The following is a 22,897-nucleotide window of genomic DNA, read 5'->3' on the forward strand; positions in this document are numbered from 1 at the left end:
CACTGTTCCCTGAGTGCATCCCCGTTCTTTGGGCAAACTGGAGCATGATGTTACACGGCAGCCCACGCCGTGGGGGAATGCACCACCGCAATTACAGCGGGCATGGAGCTGAGGATACACCCGGCAAACCCATGAGGCTACAGCACCGAGGATTGTTACCATCCACGCCTTGGGGCCCATTGGAGGGCATGCAGAAGGTACCCCGAGTTTGTTGCATCTGTTGGGGACTACATTTCCCAGAAGGCAATATGCCTGTGACTCTTTCAAGCAGCCTATCAGCAGGCGAGAGACTCATCATAGCAGCCTATGAGAAGGTGTTTTATTCAATAAAAGCGTGATGTAAATCAAGCAGTGAACTTTGTGCCATTAGGCCTTTGATAAAGGAATATACTTCCGAAACGCGTCAGGCGAGGCAGCCCGAGAGTGATGGATGGCAGGATATACACTGTTCCCTGAGTGCATCCCCGTTCTTTGGGCAAACTGGAGCATGATATATATATATATATATATATATATATATATACTAACAATAATATGACTAAACAATAGTGATACAACTAAACATCTGTGTGAGTGTAACAAAAACAAATGTCATATTGGATACATTAAGCACAGAAGAAACATTGCAATGTGTGCATACAAGGATAGGTGCGAGGTAATCTTTCATGAATACTAATAATAATAAGGCTAAACACCTAAAAGCGTAACAATGAATATCATATCGAGAAGTAAATTACTAAAACAAGATAAAGCAACAAGATAGACCCCAACAGATCAAGAAATTTAAAAACCTGAAGCCTAAGGAGATACATAAGGAAAGGTGGTGAGGCAGAAGTAAGAAATAGGATATCCCAGTGCATTAAAACATATCACAAGAAAAATATGAGATTCACAAATCACAAAGCTTAAGGATACCTAACAAGCACTTAATAATATTTAGAACATTGGAATGTTGGAAGCTCCATTGAAAACAATGGAGTGTTCCGGGCTTATAATGGCTGGTATAAGCTCGGAGCTCCAACATTCCAACGTTTCTTTGTTCACAGCTCTGGCTGTGAACAAAGGCTTCAGGGAGCCTGAGGGGATTTGAATCCTCTCGCGCTCCCTGAAGGCTTTGTTTAATTTGTGAGAACATTCTGCCCTCTAGTGGCAGAATGTTCTAATAGCCTTATAGCCCTTCGTAGCAGGGCTATACTGCTATTAAAGTCCCGCTGCTTTTGTTAAAGTCCCTCGCCTTCGGCTCGGGCCTTTAATGGTGCAGCGGGCCTTTAATAGCCGGTATAGCCCGCTACGGCGGGCTATAAGGCTATAATAAGTGATAATGATGCCACCAATTCACCTATCCAAATAAGGGAGTAACTCGTAATTTATTTGCTTGTAAATAACCGCTGTCCTAGTGCAAGAGAAATGAGAGCAGAGACACACCATTAGTTCTGTCACGTCCATAAGAATATGTGCATGCTCAAAGGTAAAGCCTACTAATACTTACTTATTAATACTTACAATATATATTTTAAAAAAGGAATGATACTGAAACGAAACCATCAGATAAAGTCAGTTTTTGATTTATCCAATTTAAGGAGACCAAGGGCATATCAACCCTCCAGTCGACACCTTACAAACAACATGACAGAATCACATAAATAAAAAACATGAGATCTCCAGGAACAGCATATTAGATGAAATGCAAGAAACATCAAGAACTCAGAGAGTTTGCCAGATTAAGGTAGAACTCATAATGTATACGCTTTATACTGTTGGGTCATAGAGAAACAGGTAAAACACGCATTTGATATACACACGAAAAAGAAAAAGAGAGAAAGTCCCAATTCTGAGATCCCAATATAAGTAATGTAGCTATATCCATAGTATTGTAAGAAAACACGTATTGGAAATGTTTAAAATACGGCAACAAAGGGGGAAATACCATTTCTTATAAAAATAATAAACTTAAGCAGAATCTCACCCTAATACGCGCTGATGTGATGCATGAACTTCTCTGGTACCCTCAAAAAGCGGTGAGCTTAGTCAAACCGGAAAAGACAAAATGCTTTGAATTTAAAGACCCCGCCCTTAATTGGTGAAAACATACAGCTGTGTTGGGGCGTAACAGGAAGCCAGTGAGTGGCGTTTTAAATGAAAACGCTGGTAAAAGGATCGGCCATATTGTAAGTGCCCCAACTCAGAACACCACCAATGTAGAGACACCCGATCTGTCAATAGTGTTACGGAAAAAAGGCAATAAAGACATAATAAAATTTAATAATAGTAATTTCCACCCATATCCAGAGTATCGCTAATTAGGATAAGAAAATATCCATGAGGTAAATGGGACTTGAACAAACTCCTGGCATGAATTTACACAAAATACAAAACAGCAGCCATATTAGAATGGTCTTTCAAATATATCATGTGGTAAGTGGGACAAGAGCAAATATCCATGAGGTAAATGGGACTTAAACGAACCCCTGGCATGAATCTGCGCAAAACACAGAATGGCGGCCATATTAGAATGGTCCTATGAATACATTATGTCGTAAGTGGGGCTTAAGCAACCCCTGGCGTGAATCTATGTCAAGCATGGGACGAAGACCATATTAGAATGGTCTTAAGCACTGTGAAAACTATACTAGCAGGATAGTCAGACATGAAGGGCCCGATTCACAGAACAAACTTAAGACAAAATCCCAAAGTTACTACCATTTACTCATTTTGGTATTCACAGAAGGCACTTACTCATTTTGGTATTCACAGAAGGCACTTACTCATTGATGAGTAAGTGCCTTCTGTGAGTACCAAAAGGAATAAGTGCACTTACTCATTTTGGTATTCACAGAAGGCACTTATCAATGAGTAAGTGCTCTATGTGAATACCAAAATGAGTAAGTGCCTTCTGTGAATACCAAAATGGTGGTAAGTTTAGGATTTTGTCTTAAGTTAGTTATGGGAATCGGGCCCAATGTTAGTAAAGCCAACACATTAGACTAAGTGGTACTACCAATTCAACAAATAGACTCACACAGAAAAGACAATTAAAAACAATTGTGCTGTGATCCCAGAGAATGTAATAATTATGACGTAACCAAAAGAAAAGAAAATACAGTAAAGATGTTGGACTATTTAGAAATAAGAGTTGATAGTCACTTGGCAATTGATGTAGGAGTTCCTAATCAATAATAATGCCTCCTCCAAAAGGTCGTAAATCCAAGGGATGGGCACAGAAAATTTCAGTCCCATACCCAATGTGTAGGTCAGACTAGTCCAATAATGTGAATAATTTCAAAATATTGGATCAGTATGGAGGCATGTTTTAAAAACCAGAAACACCACCAGCACAAGACCAAATTGAAAACGTGCCAGAAAGCACAACCTATCCTTGGAGGTCTCAATGGAAGTGGATGAAAATTATAACCCAACAAGAAAAGCACTCTGTGTGGAGATTCATCATATGCATACATACATCAAAAAACAAAGATGGCATGTAATCAGACAAGAGACATACAGAATACAAACAGGCTCTATAAAAAATAGTGAAATTCCTCAACAGAGTTATGACCATATTCAACACTACGTAGTTTACAGATCCAACCTGCCTTATTTTGTCTCAGGGAAACTGCCCTATCTCCCCCTCTGGGGTTGGGAGGTATTTGATCAATTACCATGAACCAGACATCATCACAGATCGCATGGTTTTCCTGTATATGAAAGATCAGTGGATATTTCAAGTCCCCATTTCTTATTGCACAGGTATGCTCCTGTATCCCCAATGACAACAATCTAATGGTGCTACCCACATAGATCTTATCACAGGGGCAGCCTAAGAAGTAGGTAACAAACTTAGTCTTATAGTTTATGTAATGTTTAATTTTATATACCCTTGCCATATTGAAACCAAATGACTTAGTCTTATCTTTTCCTAGCCTACATACATTGCGGTCCCTGCAAGTGCAGAAACCCTTTATCGTGTTAGACAGCCATGTATCTACTTTGTGTGTTAAAATATAACTGGGACAGAGACAGTTTCTAAGTGTCATGCCCCTTCGATATGTTACCTTCGGTGTTTTAGAAATAGTGTCCTTCAATGCTGATATATCAATAAGTAGATGCCAATGTCTTCTCAGGACACCATAGAAAGATACTACAGAGAGTTTTGTATTGTGTGTTGAATGAAAAAAAACAAGGCCTATCTTCTTTTTGACCATTATTTATTATGTTACACCGTAGGGATGATGGGTGTACAACACAGGTCCAAAAGGGCCATATTCACCCCAGAATTTCCGAACAACCACTATGTACTTGATTTTCATTTACATTTATTGCATATAAAAGAGTTTTGGACACACAGTGCTTGTAAACCTGAGCTGGAAACAAATACATGTGTCAGTATGATGCTTTTTGGATCGTAAAATTGTTTACATCACTGGAATGTGGACATCAAAGGCCCCGTTGTCTTTGAATGGTAAGGTGGTGATGACAGGGTGAAAGATGTTTTCAGTGGTTGCATGCACTGAGGGTGGTTATTCAAGGGGCTACTGCTGCTTAAGTGTCAAAGTACCAACCGCTAAAATCTTAACAAAAATAATGGTTCTGTGTCTTTGCTCAATCCATCCCTCATTTGAGATTCATACCAAGAAAATTATTTTTACTCTGAATATAAACTCAGCACATAGCCATTCTGACTAAGTCCCTGTGTTGCAATAATTGTGACTTTCAAGGCCAGTTTTTGTGGAAATGTGCAGTGGATGTCAAATGATCACTCGTATAGCAGAATATTAGGCATGTACCTAATGAGCACCACCTCAGTATCACTCAGCACCAGTGCACCTCCACCTGAGCACCACCTCAACATCATTCAGCACCACCTCACCATTACTCAGCACAAGCATAGCACCACCTGAGCACCCCCTCAGTGTCAGTCAGAATTAGCACAGCACCACTTTAGCACCACCTGACCACCACTGCAGCATCAGCGCAGCACCACCTCAGTACCAGTGCATCTGTGCAACACCACCTAAGTGTCACCATCACACCACCTCAGCATCAGCGTTGCACTACTGCAGCACCACCTGAGCATCACTCAGCAGCACCTCAGCACCACCACAGCACCACCTCAGCACCAGTCCATCAGTGCAACACTTCCTCAGCATCAACTCAGCACCACCGCAGCACCACCTCACCAACAACTGAGTGACACTTCAGCACCAGTCAGTGTCACTCAGCACCACTTCAGCAGCACCACCATAGCACCGCCTAAGCATTATGCAGCAGCACCTGAGCACCACAACAGCTCTACCTCAGCAACAGCATAGCAGCCACCTCAGCATCACTCAGCCCCAGTGCGGCACCAATTAAGAATCAAAGCGCCACCACCTCAGGACCAGCATGGCACCAGCAGAGCACCACCTCTGTACCTGTGCAGCACCACCTCACTACCAGTGCAGCACCACCTCAGCATCACAGCACCAGAGGACCGGCCAGGATAGCTTGATTCCAGTGGCACAGTGAGCCCGGGACCCACGTCTGGGTATACCTGAAACACTTAGGGTGAGAAAGCAAAAAACACACAATTGATGGATGGAATGCAGAACAAATCTAAGCATTCACCCCCAGTCAAGACATCTGGGTTAAATCCATCATTCCTTTGCTCACCACAAGCATCCTAGGACCGGTTTCAGGGTTTCACACCTCATCGGCCAGGATAACTTGATTCCAGTGGCACAGTGAGCCCGGGACCCACCTCTGGGCATACCAGGCGCACTTAGGGCAAGGAAGCAAAAGACACACAATTGATGGACAGAATGCACTGGATTCAAGCCACCCGGGCTGATGAAGGGTGAAACTCCGAAACCGGTCCTATGATGCTTGTTTCTGGTCCAGGGAGGACCTGGCTTGGCAGTTAGGGCTGGACTGTTCCCATGAGGCACAGGATCAAGACTGATTTGCACATGGCCAGGTCTAAACTGGGTTGGCATGGTGAGCAAAAGAATGATGGATTTAACCCAGAACTCTTGACTGGGGGTGAATATTTTGATTTGTTCTGCATTCCGTCCATCAACCATGTGTCTTTTGCTTTCACGCCCAATGTGCACTGGGTATGCCCAAACATGGGTCCCGTCTCTCCGTGCCACTAAATTCAAGCTATGGTGGCTGATGAGGGGGTGAAACCCTCAAACCGGTCCTAGGATGCTTGTTCCCGGTCCAGGGAGGACCTGGCTTGGCAGTTCGGGTTAGACTGTTCCCATGAGGCACAGGGTCAAGACTGATTTGGATATGGCCAAGTCTAAATTGGAGTGGCATGGGGAGCAAAAGAATGAAGGATTTAACCCAGATTTCTTGACTGGGGGGGAATGTTTTGATTTGTTCTGCATTTCGTCCATCAACTTTGTGTCTTTTTCTATCTCGCCCCAAGTACGCCGGGTATACCCAGACATGGGTCCCAGGCTCACTGTGCCACTGAATTCAAGCTATCCTGGCTGATTAGGAGTGAAACCCCGACACCGGTCCTAGGGTGCTTGTTTCCCGTCCAGGGAGGAACTGGCTGGGCAGTTCAAGCTGGACTGTTCCCATGAGGCACAGGATCAAGACAGATTTGCATTTGGACAGGTCTATAGTGGGGGACATGGTGAGCAAAAGAATGATGGATTTAACCCAGATCTTTTGACTGGGGTGAATGTTTTGATTTGTTCTGTATTCCATCCATCAACTGTGTATATTTTAATTTACCAACATGGCAAGATTTTTCTCATTCTCAAATTTTGCAAGCTCTAGTTTTAGTTTCCTCTTCTCCCTCCTGTGCATCAGCTGCCCTGGGGACAGGTTCCTAGATGACACTCTGCTCCCTGCACATCAATGGACTTTCATTCCTGTGTGGATGATCTCTCCTGCCCCAACAGGTCACATGTCAAGATTCATCAGATCCTCACTTCCTTTGTGGTACTGGGGGACTTCTGTCCTCAAAGCTCTCTGGAGCTCTGCCTATTAGCACTCCCCTTTTTAAACAACCTCTTATCTTGGCAGAATCCCTTGGGCTGGGCCACAGTGTAGCTCTCTAGGTTGGCCAGCTCAAACTGCATCCTGTCAGGTGAGGTCAGAGAGAAAACTGAATAAAATAAGGGAATAGGAAAAACCTTTAGAAAAATTAGAAATGTAAATTAGGGCAAGTTGGCTCCAACTGGTCTTGATATGGAGTAGTAGTGTACACCAAGTCACTGTATGGCACTGTACAATCATAAGTCCTATCCTCACCAATGATCACCTATGTTAGAAATGTGGTTTCTGGTTAGTAGAGATATGCACCAGATCCAAGCAGGAACTACAATCCTAGTCAGGGTAAGTCAATGCACACCATAAATTAACCTGTGCTGACCCTCTAGTAGCTTGGCACAGAGCAGGCAGGCTTAACTTGAGATGCAATGCGTAAAGTATTTGTAGTACACTTCAAATAGTGACAGAGTGAAAACAGCACAAAATACTCAATAGCAGGTTAGAAAACTAGATTATAATATTATAAATAAAATAAGACCAAAACATCAAAAGTCCAATAAGTAGAAGTCAAGATAAGTATAATTTTTAAAGATTAGAAGTAAAAAATAGCGCTGAAAAGCAATGAGCGCCTATGGGGTTATCTGGTCATGCTGCTCCGGGGAAAGAGAAGCGTTCAGGCCCATCGCAATGGAGCACAGGCTGGATACAGGAACCAGGCAAGACCCGCTGAACAAAAGTACCTTGATCCTGGTCACAACAGCGAGATGTTGGGTGCAGCCTAGTGATGCATCTGTGTCGATCCCACAGTCAAGGTTATGCGTTGATTGACTGTACCCAACAATGGTGATACGTCGGTTCCGAAGACAAAGCACCAGTTCCTAGAAGCATTGGTTATGAAGCTGTTGCGTCAGCTTTCTCCATGCAGTTGAGAGGATGCATCTATCGTCTCTCTGCAGTGGCATTGATGCAGTGGTTGCCGTTGTTTCCTAGGCATCCGTTCCGATGGCAGTGCACTGGTTCCAAGTGTGATTAGATGCTTCTGTTCCTGCAACAGTGTTGATGCATCAATTCTGCTTCACACAGCAGAGGATGCATAGGCTGCACTGGAGCAAGCACCTGGATCCACTACCAATTGATCAGGCACAGGGGTAAGACTTTGATAACCCTGAGTCTTAAAACAGAAGGCAAGCCAGTATGCCCTTGGAGATCATTCTGGGTTCAAGTAAGTAAGTCCATTTCTTCCTTAGCATGCCAGAGAGTAGCAGACAGAATGATAGCACAGAAGAAAAGCAGTTCTTCCAGAGCTGCAGTCCGGCAGAATGGCAGAATAGCAGTCCTTGCAGCATCACGACAGCTCTTCACAGGTTACGTAGTGTCTGATTTGGTGCAGTCAGAGACACATTACTTATACACAGTTATGCCTTTGAAGTGGAGGTGACTTCATAGAGGGGCTCTGAAGTGCACAGTGGTCTTCCATCCCAGCTCTTGCTCCGGACTCACTCCGGGGGGGGGGGGGGAAGCGTATGCAGCCCTTTGTGTGGGGACAGGAGTCACAGGACACTGCCTATTCAGGAGTAAGTAACAGCTCCTTCCTGTAATCCTGCCCAGGATGGTCCATGAGGATTTGGGTGGCCACTCAGCCACACCTAAGCTCTCTTTGTGTGTGGCTGTCTAGAGGGGATGCACATAGTTCAATTGTCACCAACCCCAGACATGTATTAGAGACAGGCTACAGGCACACTTGACTAAGAGCAGAAAAATGCCATCTTTCTAAAAGTGTAATTTTTAATAGGGTAGTGATAAGTTCATATTTACCAGTAAAGGGGAGTTATCATTGCCATTCCACTGATATGAAATATGACAGATCTACCCCTTCTCAATCAGGAATTACAGCGTATATGTGTAATAAGTTATTCCCTAATTTAACCTATGAGAGGACAAGGCCTTTCAGTAGTGAAAAATGAGTCTGTGTTTTTCACTACCAGGACATGCAAAACTTAAAAGTGCATGTCCTATTGTTTGATTACACAACACCCTGCCCTATGGGCTACCTAGGACCTACATTTAGGGTGATATATGCAAAAAAAGGGGTGTTTAAGGCTTGTCAAGGGGGTTTACATGCCAAGTCTATATGGCAGTGTGAACTGCACAAACAGGCTCTGTAGAAGGATGGAACACAGTCTCTGTTGAGATGTCGGGCAACAGTCTGACTCCTTACAGCTTGAAAGGTTGGCAGCTTCTAGGTTTCCCATTGCAGAAGGGACATTATCATTTGGGGAGATGAAAATAGTCGGGTTTGTTCTGATCGGTATTTGTGGCTGGACCTGTATATGTTACTTCACTGCTTATGTGTGCTGAAAGCTGAAGCACATAGGCTGTCACATCATATCACATGTTTGGAAACAGATATCTTTTGCACATCTTGTCAAATGAATAACCATTTTACTGAATGCCACATCGTATTTTAAAAGAGTCATTCTTCCTGCACTTGAGCTTCGCAGCATCTTGAGACATACAGACTCAGAGTCACTGTCACACATACAACAATGACACGCACATGCTCAACTGGAGGTGTTTATATGATACTGGATACCGTGGAGCAAAAGGAGATATGTTTTCCTTATATCCTAGATTGAAAAACATTATTTTTGTGTCAAAAAGGATACGGGGAACCATGCACATACTATTGTTAGAAACATTGATTTTTGGCTCTAATTTCTGGTGCAGAGGACAAAGGAAAGTCAAACCTTGATGGGTAGTCACACATTTTCCAAATGGTTTTACAGTTACATTATGGTACTGCAAGGAGTAAGTGTGAAGTATTATGTGGAAATGTAGACTTCATGCACTCATTGTTTAGCTATGGTGAGACCAATCGCGGTCTTGCTATAAACTGTGGCCGAGCTCCCACTAAGCCAGAATAACGTGACTTGGATTAGGTAACCTGTTTCCTGCTTGGAAATACTTGTCTTATCTTTGGTAACTTGGCACAAGTAGCAAAGACTATATCTGGACAACATACTCCACGATATGTCCTTGGGTGTTAGTAAGACTGGTGCCACTAAGTCGTAAGGAAAGTGCTAGTTCAATCGATTCAATCCAAGCTAGAAACACTTCTCGATACCCAATCAGGAATCCTTCACAGTAGCACGCAAGGATGCTTTCTTACCTTCATCTGTGCCAGGAAGTTCTCTCACTGAGAGTGGTTGTAGGGGGAACTTACGAGGCAAAACTAGCTCTTTCTCACAGGAAACAGTTGGAACACCGTGGTTTAAACCACAAGTGTTCCGACTCTGCAAGCTAAACCATGCCTGCCGTAACCACGCATGTGCATGCTCAAGCCAATGCGCGGGCTAGCTGCTGGCTGCATTGGATGATAGCAGGAAGACCTCACAGGTAGAGATCTGTGGTGAGGTATGTAGGAGAGTAGGATCTGCTTCACATGTTTACCCCCACTTTTTTCTGGTGTTTCACTGTTTTTCGACTTTAGTCTGTCTGGGACCCTGCTATTCAGGGCCCCAGCCTAGCTGCTTCCTCTCTAAAATGATTCCATGTACTTTAGGTACAGTTCAGATTGGATCTGAGGTCCCCTTATAAGTCCCTAGTATATGGTATACTATGTACCCAGGGCATAGGTACCCCAGAGGCCTACCAGTGGCTGATGCATGTATTATGCCACCCCTGGAAAGCTACCCAAAATAACACCACAGGTCTGCTACTGCAGCCTGGGTAAGGTGGTGCATGCACCCCTTACTGAGATAAAGGTTCACTATATCTCACCATATACTGCACATACAAAACTATCAGTCACCCCTATGGCAGGCCTTATCAATCCTGAAGGCAGGGTGCTTGGTTATATGTGAGTGGGTGCCCAGGCATGAGCTGAGCCCCTCTGCAGCCTTCGAAATCTCTTCTCCGGGGTTGTCAGTAGTGCAGCCTGACCATATACACTTAAGTGCATTATAACCAGACGGTAAATGCGAACTTTGGACTGGCTGCATGGAAACATGTCGTGTTTGGTGTCAAACACCTTGGAATCATACCCCCACACCAGTAACAGGTGTGGGAGTATGATCCCACCCTTCTAGAGTGAGAGACATGACAGCACTGGTATACCCAGTAGAAACTTAATAGAGCCCTGCATCACAAAATGGATGCTGCAGCCACAAACACGGGTCTGACCTCCTGCTGCTGACCGAATCTCCGGCACCGGAGTCCTGGACAATAGGTTTCCTGTCACGGGGAGGTGTAACCACCTCCCAGACAGGCTTATGGGTATCGGGGCTGGGTGGAAGCACTCTCTGAGTGCTTTGAAGTCCTGCATTTGGTGTCCCTGTGCATAGTCCAGCTCAAACTGGTTCAGAGGCTTTCAGCCCCTGCTCTGGCATGAAACTGAACAAAGGAAATGGGTGTAGCCACACCTCTTTCCAAACCCTCCCATAGGTGGGTCCCCAGAGTATGTCCAACCCCCTACCTTAGTATAAGTATGAGACCCCAGTCCTTAGGACTTTAGATTACCCTGGACGAAACTCTGAAGCCAAATTCTGGACCTTTGACGCTCTGCTAAAGACCAGAGAACTGAAGAAATCTCCCTTGGGGTCAAGGAGTGACTCCCCTGCTTGGCAGGCACCAACAAAGTAATTTGCTAGTCTGCATTATTGAAGCTACTGCCGCAGTCTGAAGTATTTGCACCCCAGGAAGAGGATTTCCAGACATCTCAGAGGCTGACTCGAGTCCCCAGCAAAGCTGAGACCCACAGCCCTCGTGAGTAGCGCGGAACCGTAACTCCTGGTCACCGTGCATTTCTGCAAGTGCATTGACTTCTCGACGTCTTTTGAAGTCGTGCTTGGGCAGACTTGTAGCCTCTACCTCAAGCACTGAATCCACCAAAGATTGTCAGTCTGGTCATTCCGAGTGACCCCTGAGCCGCCATTTTGTGTCTTGTTTTGAGGTCCCTTTGCGATCCCTGGTCCGTTGACTGGTGGGTCGCTGAGGGGGTAACTTTGAATTTCCTTGGGCTTTCCTGGTTGCTCCAGACGTGCCCCAACTCCCTACCAAGTGGTGAGTGCCACAGACCTTGCTGATCTGCACCGAAGCATCTTTCTCGATTCTGCATGGGTTGCTGTTGCCAAGGCTTGTTGTGTCCAATCCGGGCACCGATGCTGCAGCACTTGACATCCTTTGTGGGACAGCTCGAATCCAGCTCCTGGTTGTCCTTGACACCTCCTGGTCCTCATGGCTGAAGAGTCAAGCTTCACCCCTTTCACCTGAAATCACCCGACATCGGTGGGCATCTGTTAATCACCTTCCTGCTCACTGGCTAGTGACCCAGACTCTGCCCCTTTGCTTTCAGGTTCGTCTCATCTTCTCATCTTCAATCCAGGCTTAGATCTCTTCGGACACTTCACATCTTCACGGCAGCAGCACTTCTTCGCCAGCTCCCATTGAAATCGATGACGCGACCCGACACCAAAAGACACCTATGCACCCGGCTTCCCTGAGTGAGGTAACACAAGTACTCCGGTGCTCCCATGGGTGGTAGCCCTAGAACTTCCTAAGTCCTGACTCATTTCTAAGTGTCCCTAATCTTTAAAAATCTAACTGCGACTTTCCCTATAGAAACTAACGGGAGCTCGCGGCTGTGTTCACACACTGCACACGGCCCCCGTGGGTCCCCTGTGTCATTACCTTGGGTGGTTTCTTGAGGTCCCAGCGATTCTACAGGCTCCAGGCCTTGTGTCTAGTTAAGTCGTGGTTCTTATACTACTATTTTAGTATATGGTTTGGCTCACCCCTAGGGCCTGACGTGTATTTGTGCTATTTTACTGTGATTATTGAAGTGTAACTTATGTGTTTTGACCTCTAGTCTCATAAAGAGACTAGGAGGGTGTGTTTAGTAATAAATACATATATTTTATATATATACCTGGTGTGGATATCTTTCATTTAGTGACTCAAGAGATTATAGACTGGCAAAACAAGCTGTTTTACATTCCTTCAAGACTTAGCCTGAAGGCTGCTCTCCATACCTACCACTAGGATAGCTTTCAATAAAGGTTGTCTTTAACCTATAATCAATAAGGGGTTGTCTGGACTGATACAAGGTGCCCACTATAACTAGTGGACAGCATATATCAGGCCAACTTCTCACAAGGTAAGTGGGACGGGAGTGGGTTGGGGGTAGTTTTGTGGGGTGGGGATGGGGGTGGATCAGTATAGTTTTATGGGCTGTGGGGGAGGTCATGGGTAATTGTGTGGGTTGGGGGTCGAGCAGTTTTGTGGGCTGGGGTGGGTTGGGGTACTTTTGTGGGCTAGGTTGTTTTGTGGGATGGGGAGTATTGGGTACTTTTGTTGGCTGGGCAGTGGGTTGGGGTTGTGTTGTGTGCTGGGAGTGGGTCGGGTTGTTTTGTGGGTTGGGTCCGGGTAGTTTTGTGGGCTGTGGTGGGTCAGGGGGTAGTTTTGTGGACTGGGGGTGGGTTGGGGGTAGTTCTGTAGGATGGGGGGTTGGGGTAGTTTTCTGGGATGGGGTGGTTTGGGGGTAGTTTTGTAGGCTGGGGTATGGGGTAGTTTTCTGGGCTGGGGTGGGTCTGGGCTAGTTTTGTGGGATGGGGTGGGCCAGGGTAGTTTTTGGGCTGGGGTGGGTCGTGGTAGTTTTCTGGGTTGAGGGATGGGTCGAGGATAGTTTTCTGAGCTGGGGGGGGGGGGTTAGAGATAGTTTTCAAGGCTGGGGAGTGGGTCGTTTTCAGGGCTGGGGTGGGTCAGGGTAGTTTTCTGGACTGGGGTGAGTTGGGGTAGTTTTGTAGGCTGGGGGTTCTGGGCTCGTCCTCAGGGCTAGGGGCATTGGAGGTAGGTTTCGGGGCTGGGGAGTGGGTCAGGATAGTTTTCAGGGCTGGGGGGTGGGTCAGGGGTAGTTTTCTGGGCTGGGGGTTCAGGGCTAGTCTTCAGGGCTGGGCAGTTGGAGGTAGTTTTCAGGGCTGGGGTGTTCAAGGCTAGTTTTCAGGGCTGGGAGAGGAGGTCGTTTTCAGGACAGGGGGGATCAGGGGTAGTTTTCAGGGATGGGGGTCAGTGTAGATTTTTGGGCTTGGGGAAGGCGGTGGTTTTTTTAATTAGAGGTTAGGGTATTAGGCCTCAGGGCAGGGGAGGGGAATGGGTAATGGGGGTAGTTTCTATGACTTAGGGGAGGACGGGGCAGTTTTTAAGGCTGGGTCAGGGCTGGGCTAGGTCAGGTTAAGGGACAGGGTTTTAGGCCTCAGGACAGGGAGAGGGAACAGTGTGGGGATTGGGAGGGGATAGGGGTATTTGGACCTCAGGGCAGGGAGGGGGGTAGGGGGGTGTTTGTACCTTAGCGCGGTGAGGAGTGGGGTTGTGACCTTAGCCATGCATACCCCTTTACCATTTATGCCTTTACCACACAATTACGTGGTAAAGGCATGCATGGTAAAGGAATGTATGGTAAAGACGCGTTCGTTATTAAGACTGCATTGTTTAGGCATGCGTGGTTAGGGAATTTGGGGTTCCGACATACAACCCTTTCTCACACTTCCTACGTCAATTATTACCAAAATTGTGATCCAGCCACAATATAGTAAAACTACATTGAGCATCCATTAGGGGAATTTACAATTTGGCATTCATGGCAAAGCCGCAGTTTAATATGATAAGAATGTAATTTTCTCTTGTTTGTGCACTATGGATTTTATTAGTGTTTCATGGCTCAGTTGTCCAAACACTGATGGTGGCATCCAAAGCTTTATCACAGAATACATTGAGAATCAACATTTGGATGCCAAACAGTTGACACACCAGTCCTCAATACACCAGGACTCCTCCGTAGTCCCCTCTGATTCATAAGTGTCCTAGAGGGAACCCATAACTACTGAAAGACCAACAAGCACTTCTAATCCCTATCCTCCTCTGTTCCTCACTTACACCACCCTTTCACCTCCTCTACCGTCCATCCCCACTTATCTTCCCCTTTCATCTGCTCTATCTTTTACCTCTCTCTGCTCTATCCTCTTTCTCTAGCTCCTTGGAATTTAGGAAATATAGTAGCTGTTAATATAGTGAGTCCTTTGCTTTTGGGGATCATTTATGAGCTTGTTACGCAGTGCAGCGCCGCCAGTCACCTTGCTAAGCTGCACAGTGTGACAAGGAAATGGCAACATTGTGCCGCATTTAATTCAAGACGGTGCAATTCAGTCCTTTCCCTTGCGTTGGCGCCCTTTTTGCAGCTCCAGAATGCAGCACACATAGAAGGAGGGAAGAAGCAAAGAGAAATAGAGATATTTCGCCGTGTTATGCATCCCCTGTGAATGTGTAAGATGATGGTGCATCTGCAGGTTTACAAGCTCTTGTGAATCTGGGGATGCATCAAAATCCATGGGATGATAATGGGTACACCCATGCAACACGCATGGAACACCTTCACAAGGCAGAATAATGCAGCAGTTTGTGCTGCATTGCGCTACTCCAGATTTTTTAAGCCACTTAGAGCCACATAATGTGACTTTGCCTGGCTTAAAAAATCTTACTTGGAAGTTTGCATCACGCATGTATCACATTGCGTGGTGAAAATATGATTCAACCCTCTCATAAATAAACCTCAAAGTCATGTATGCATGCTCATCATCATTTTCTTAAGGATCCTATCTAATTCCTGCACATTACAACTAGCCATATATATTTCAGTCTTATATCTTTATGTAGCTTCTGTTGCTCACTTTGCAAACCAAGGGGCATATCAGCAACACCCGGCGATAATTATCGCTCAGCGCTCTTAGCGTGAGGATAATTATCGCCGGGTAACGTGGATTTTTATCGCTGAGATAGCGTGCTATTAGCAACGCTTATCTCCTCAGCGATAAAAATCCTCACGCTAACTGCCTAACGTGAGATTATCGCTGGAAACCCAGCGATAATCTCACGCGATGTGGCGTTAGCTTGCTGATAGGGACTCACAAACTTAGCCATGATATCCACCTTCTATAGAATATAATGGCTAAGTCAGTCCTGAAGCAGGCGCAAGGAAAGTAGCGATAACAGGGGTTATCGCTACTTTTCCTGACGCTGTGCTTCATAGCGTGGGGCTTGATGATAGGAGAAATGTCGCTTAGTGACATTTCTCCTGTCATGTTAGGTCAGGAACGCCCACTTTGCATCTCATTAGAGATGCAAAGCTGGGCGTTAGGAATCCTGACGCTAAAGCAAGGTTTCACGCGTTAGCGTGGCATTGCTAATTCGTTGATAAAATTATCGCCGCTTTTCGGCCGAAAACGGCCGCAAAAACGGCGATAATTTCTTATCGCCTGCTTGTAAATATGCCCCCTGTTTTTATCTCCATTTTTACATTTAGATCTGCTCCCGAATCAATAATTTCTAATAAAGACTTTCTGAACTAAAAAAAAGGAAAGTAGCTGAGCAGTGACTTCAAAAGCCACCCTCTCGCAACATTTGTGAGTTCAAAAGTGTCTGCAGAAGAAGACCCTTTAGTCTTTCAATCCTCCTTCGACTGCCTCCTCTTCCGTATGTGAACACCTACAGTAACTAGACAAAATACTGTCACTTTCGGTGTGTGGCATTCCAGACTCTGAATGACTGGTCAGTCGATTTACCTAAGTTGGAGTAGCACTGACACCAAACAAATATTTCAGTGGGGCTGACCAATTTCTCACTGTGGGGCAGATTTACCAGGACTGGCGCATCCCTGCATATTAGCAGGGATGCGCCAGTAAAGATGTGACGCGCAGGAATACCCTTGCCCCACCACGGATGCAAATACGATGCACTGTGGCGCAAGGATAGCCAGATGCATGTCGCATCTTCTGGCGTAAGGGCAGAGCATTGCTGGAGTTGTGTCGCAAGCGTGACGCAACTCCAGCAATACTCAGGGGCGCCCTATACCTAACAGGCTGCGTCACTCCCTACGCCTGCTTCAAGCAGGCGTAAGGTTTTGACGCAGAATGGACGTAAAGTTGATTCAGTGAAATCTTGTAGATTTCAGGGCGTCCCTTTCACGGGGCTTCCTTGCGACGGAACGCCCACCCTGCATACGTTATACCTGATGCAGGTATAATGTAGTGCAGGGCTTTACAACATGTCGCATTTCACTAGATGCGTCACGTTGTAAATCTATCGCATGGTGGAGCATTGTTTACGACGCCGCTGCGTCACAGAAGTGATGCAACGGTGTCATAAACATGTCGCAAGCGGCTTGTAGATCTGCCCCTCAATGTCTGCTACCAGTAGGCTGACCCAGAATGTGAATGACACGACAATCAAGCATTGCCTGTAGTGGTGACCCAACGCCCTTTATCTATAATTGCAATTTATTTCATGCTTTATTCTTAGGCTACAGTTGCTCAGTACAGACAGCTAAACCTGTGTGTACCCAGACCTTAAAGTGATGGGTGGAACGCTTGAACAATCATCACCACTGGCGCTACTCGGGTTGCACTCCAGTCAATGATTGTGTTCGTGTTCCCTTTCAGGTAGTGACCAAACATAAGCTAATCAGCTTTGGTCCATCCCAATAAACAGTCTAGCCCAAAATGACAGGCTTGATTCGTTCATGTTGGTGATTTGGCTCCATGTATATAGGCTGGGAACTTGGGTAACTTGCACAACGCCCGCACTATTTCCTGACCCACGGCCCAGTGTACTCTTTGGGGTCATTGAAATAGTTTCCTACCTCAGCCTTTTCAACTATACACGTGCATAACGTGCATCTTTGCTGAATTACAATAATTTCCATAATACCGAAATGCGTCACCAGAACAACAATCGCATTGCATGTAATGCATACAGCTTCTCCGTAATAACCAACGAACTCCATTAACCCAGAGAACCCTTGAGAAAGGAACAGCAATCTCCAGGCACACTGAGCGGGGCTTCATTATATCAAGGGAAGCAGGATTACAGCACCTCTGGCACCGAAGAGTTGTGGGGTTTTCAGCCCGCGCTCGTCCCCATCATTCAGGTGGATGCCCGCGACACATCTCCAAAGGCACAGGGACGTCGCATGCAAAATTAAAATCAGTTCTGCAGCTTTCACCAGACAAACGCATTAGGCTACATTTCAACCTTGACATAAACCTTACGTGCATTAAAAAATTCCATAGTAAGGCAAAAACATTTCTATTCTATCAGGGACTTAGCACAAAATTCCTCTTAAAATGCAGTCACGTCATAACTGAGTTTTTTTTTGTTCCCCAGAACAAGACTGAATGCAATTATCCTGACATGCCTTTACATTTCAGATGACAAATCACTGGGCACACTGTACATGTGTAGTTCAGTTTCAGCATAATTTGTTCAAACCTTGTCACTATTTTCTTTTGGATTTTTATATGACACCCATTGAGGGTGACCCCTAATTGCTTGAAGTTCATTAAACACATGCCTCACTAATCTCAATTATAGCTATAATTGAATGAAATCAAAACGGGGAGGGAAAAAAAACCGTATATTTTTTACTCTCACTCTTTGTTCATTAATCTGATGATTGTGGTTCATGGGAGGATGAGCAAAGATATATAATTTTCTGTGGTTCATGATAGGGATTGATTAGATTTCTCATATTACGCTGCCAGTCACGTAATGCGATATATGGCAATTTACACCGAATACATCGAGAAACTGGAATGCAAATGTGAGTCTAAGGAGCATTTAGAAACTCAATTCTTCTTTTGGAAATTCGTACTTCAAGAATATTCGAACATGAAAACGCAACCTTTAATTGAAAAAAAAGGAAATGTTCTCAAATAAGTATATAATTAGTTAGCATATGCTGGTATGCTATTTATGTACGAGTGCGGTGAAGCAAGGCACTGAATTAAAATGTATTTTGATGCCATAGACTAGATACCCATAAAACTTGACACTAGAATTTTTTTTTGTCTAATGTGCAAACAATTGTATTTGCAAACCCTGTGAACAGTGAAAAAAACTTGCTAACCACAGGCAAATGCGAATAGCGACCTGACTAATTATTATTCATTAGGTAGGTTAGTTTGTGACTCTCTGTGAATGGTTTATTTGCAGGGGTAACAATTATTGTTGATTAAATAATGTGATAACCATAAAATAGTTCTAATCATAATGCAATTCTCCTTTTTTCCAGTTGTGCTCCTGCTGACGACAGACGCTGACGACAGACGCTGGGCAGGGCGAGGCGCCGAGAGCGTTTCTCCGAGGAGAGCAGTCGCCTCCCCTCTGCTCCTGCTACTACCAAGCTCCCGGTTTCCAGCATGATTTGTGGCACCTGTGGCTTTGCTGTTTGGACCCTGTGAATGGGTGTTGTGGCTGCCGAAAGTTGGTGACCGCAGAGAAATTGCCACAGGTGATCTGCAGAGGTGGCACAGTTAGTAATGGGTGTAGCTTGCAGAAACGCCTGGTGGGCCCCACTCACCACCGGCTTCAGCACAGCTCAGTACTGGGCCCTCACTTCCACCTCAGGAGGACCTGGGATAGAATACAGAGTTGAACCACGCCCCTAACCTCGGAGTAGGGGTCGTGTGGCGCGGGTTGCCGCTGAGCTGATCTGAAGGTGCTGAGGGAGGCCATCTAAATCAACAACGCTGATTGGGCAGACTGGGCCGATGGGAGAACCGGAAAACCCTGGATCCCTGAGTCACGAGAGAAAGCCATAGAAGAACAGGAAGGGGGCTAAGTGCGAGTGTAGCGCACCGTAGTCGTATGTGGCTAAGAGTGCAACTGCTAAGAGTGGAACTGCTCACTACCATTCTAAAACAAGCAAGCATCGCCTACCATCTCAATGCTGACGACACCTAGCTGTACCTCGAGATCTCCTCCCTCAATGACATCCTCCGCCTCAACTCCACTCTTTCAAAAGTAGAAAATTGGCTAATTCTCAACCACCTCAAACTCAACCAAGAAAAAAACGAAATCCTTGTCTTCTCCAATCACGAACAACCCCCTCAGATCCAAGAATGGATAAACAACCTTGACTCCCTAAACTGCAAACTCACTCCAGCAAACTCAGTCAAATCACTAGGGATCTCTCTAGACCCAAGCCTCAACATGAGCTCCCACATCAAATCCACAGCAAAAGGCGCCCTATACAACCTAAAACTCCTCAACAAAATCAAACCTTTCATACCCCCCAAAGACCTACAAATTGCAACCCAATCTCTATTTCTGTCCAGGCTTGACTATGGAAGTGCCACACTAACCGGGACAGCAAAAACACCCACAGCCCCCATGAGAGCCACCTTAAACGCAGCAGCAAGAATGGTCTCAGGTACCAAGAAATATGTCCACATCACCCCTGCATTACAGGCCCTAAAATGGCTACCCATCGAAGCACGCTACGCCTTCAAAACTGCCTGTCTCACCCATAAAGCCATGCACACAGGCAAACCGGACTACCTCGCTGCCAAACTCACAAACGCTAGGCAATCAAGAAACCTAAGAAGCTCCAACTCGCTCCTCCTAATCCCCCAAAAAGACATAAACCAAAAGCCCTCTCCCGCTCTTTCTCCAGGAATGCCCCAAAAATCTGGAACTCTCTCCCTACCCACATCAGGACTAATCCCTCCTTCACGATCTTCAAGAGACTAAAAGAATTTCTCCTCAACCATCCTCTCTATGCATCTGGCCAATGACCTGGGTCTTTTTGACCCCCGATATCCTAGATGATACTCACTGTGCTCTAATGCTTATGTTTACTATTCATGTTTGTTGTAAAGCGCTCTGATACCCCCGGGTTATGTAAGCGCTATATAAAACTCCAAAAATAAAAATAAATAAAATAAATGCATTCGCTGTGAAAAATCAGAGTCACAGCAGTTGGGCGTTCAAACTTTATGATTGTGTGGGCCTGCCTCACTACCTAATATCTCCCCCTTAAGACAACAATGAAACTTCAATTCAAGAGATTACAGTTTGGGCTAATTCCATTGATGGCATACAAGTATGGTCATGTACAAGGAAGACATAGACACCCAGTGCCGACTCTGCGGAAAAGGGGAGGAAACACTAATTCACTTGCTGTGCATCTGCAAGAATTTATGTTCACTGAGAATTTTTTGGCTCCACCCCATTTGGCGCATTCTCAATGTACAAACATGTCAAGAGGCACTGGGGTAGTGCATGAAAGGCGACTCTGTTCAATTTTCAGCTTGTCTAGTGAAATTTAGGACCGTGGTTGAAACTCTGATGGTCATTGAAAATCACCCAGCAGCCTTATTTTAAACAAAAAAAACAGTTTTATAACTCAATAATTTAAAAGTGTCCATTTTAAGAGTAGTAGGATTATGAATTAATCTACGTTTATAAAAAATGAAAGCATTGTTGTTTACTGACATATATGTAACTAATTGCAATGATTTTAAGTAATTGTGAAATTAAAAAAAATCTTATCTAATCATAAGCAGTCAGGAGCAGAAAAAAGAATTCAAGCCTATCAATAACAGAGACTAAAATCCAGTTACTATCGATTCCCCGGATAATAATCTACATCACAAAACTACAATTATTACAATTCATTATAAGAGCAATACATTTTTATGAAGCAGCCTCACATTATGAAATTACCTTCATTGAAAAGAAGATGTCAAACATCACCACAAGTATGGATTCCTGTTCTACTAGCACACACTAATGCTGAACAATATGCTAAGTAATTGCATTCAATAACATGGACCTTTTGGAGTAACTTTGCACTTTGGAATAAGTTTATTACTTTCGGTATTCACAAACTCCAAATGTTAGCTTACTACAAAAGTGTGTACATGTCTCCAAACCTTTAAATATTGAAATTCAGGTACTCTCATGTGGGTGGGTAGTGTCCCTGTGAAAAACCCTCCCAGGTCCTGCCTAAACCTCTTACGTCCTCTACAATCCCACCACCTTTTGTAGGAAGTCTGCCCCGTCTTTAAGTCTCTCCCCTTTGTCCGTTTCACATTTGTTACTAAAACCTATGCTTACATTTGTGGAGACACAGCAGTCGGGGCAGAGAACTCCATAAACATATGTATAGATATTAAAGAGGGATTAGAATTTTAAATTAGGCCCTCCTTAATGGGAATTTGGCTTAGGGCAGCACAGTAAGTCCTCTTAATGTGCTGCCCTACGCCAAAGTGAAAGGGCAGGAATGCACCTATTTATGCAATATGGTGCATTCCTGTCTTTCCCACTGCACTGGTGATGTTTTGGCATAAGTAGTTGGCGTAAGTATTTGTCACTTCCCCAGGTTTACATGCTCTTGTAATTCTGGAGCAGCATCTAAACCATGAGTTTTGTGTGGGAAAAACCACCACAATACTCATGGAATGTCTCCCGAGCATAGAGCAAGGCAACGCAGCGATTTGCTCTGCCTTGCCTTATTGCATATCTATGAGACCATTCAAAGCCACGCCTAGTGGCTTTGTGTGGCCTCATAGATGTGAATTTGTAATTTGTGCGGCCAGAACATCACAAAAAGTGATGCTTTGGGGATGTAATGGGCTTGTAAATATGCCCCCATGTTTATGAATTGCAATTTGTGCTACAAAGTATAGGTTGTGAATCAGGCCCCATGTTAATAAAGTTTACGTCTACTTTGTTTTTTCTCTCCGTGACTCTCTTAACTCTGAGAAATCCAAGAAAGGCAATCTTATATATCAAACATTTACCTTGTTAAGCGCAAGAGCGGGAGTCAAATCTTTCATGTTCTTCTGAGAGCAACCCATGGTTTAGTTCTTCAATATGGTACAAAGAATGCCTTAATTCCTGAATTAAAATTCAGTATTACAACATATAACACTGTTATCTCATATTTTCAGAATTAAAATTAAAGTTCTGACTGCTAAAAGATATTGAGAATAAAACAAAAAAGACTAAGAGCCTGATTATGAGTTTGGCAGTGGGGAAGCGGGTCCGCCACACCAGCTCCCAGGTCCCAGCTCGCAGACCT

The sequence above is a fragment of the Triturus cristatus genome, chromosome 5_1 (assembly GCF_964204655.1).
Source record: "Triturus cristatus chromosome 5_1, aTriCri1.1, whole genome shotgun sequence".
Taxonomy (NCBI): domain Eukaryota; kingdom Metazoa; phylum Chordata; class Amphibia; order Caudata; family Salamandridae; genus Triturus; species Triturus cristatus.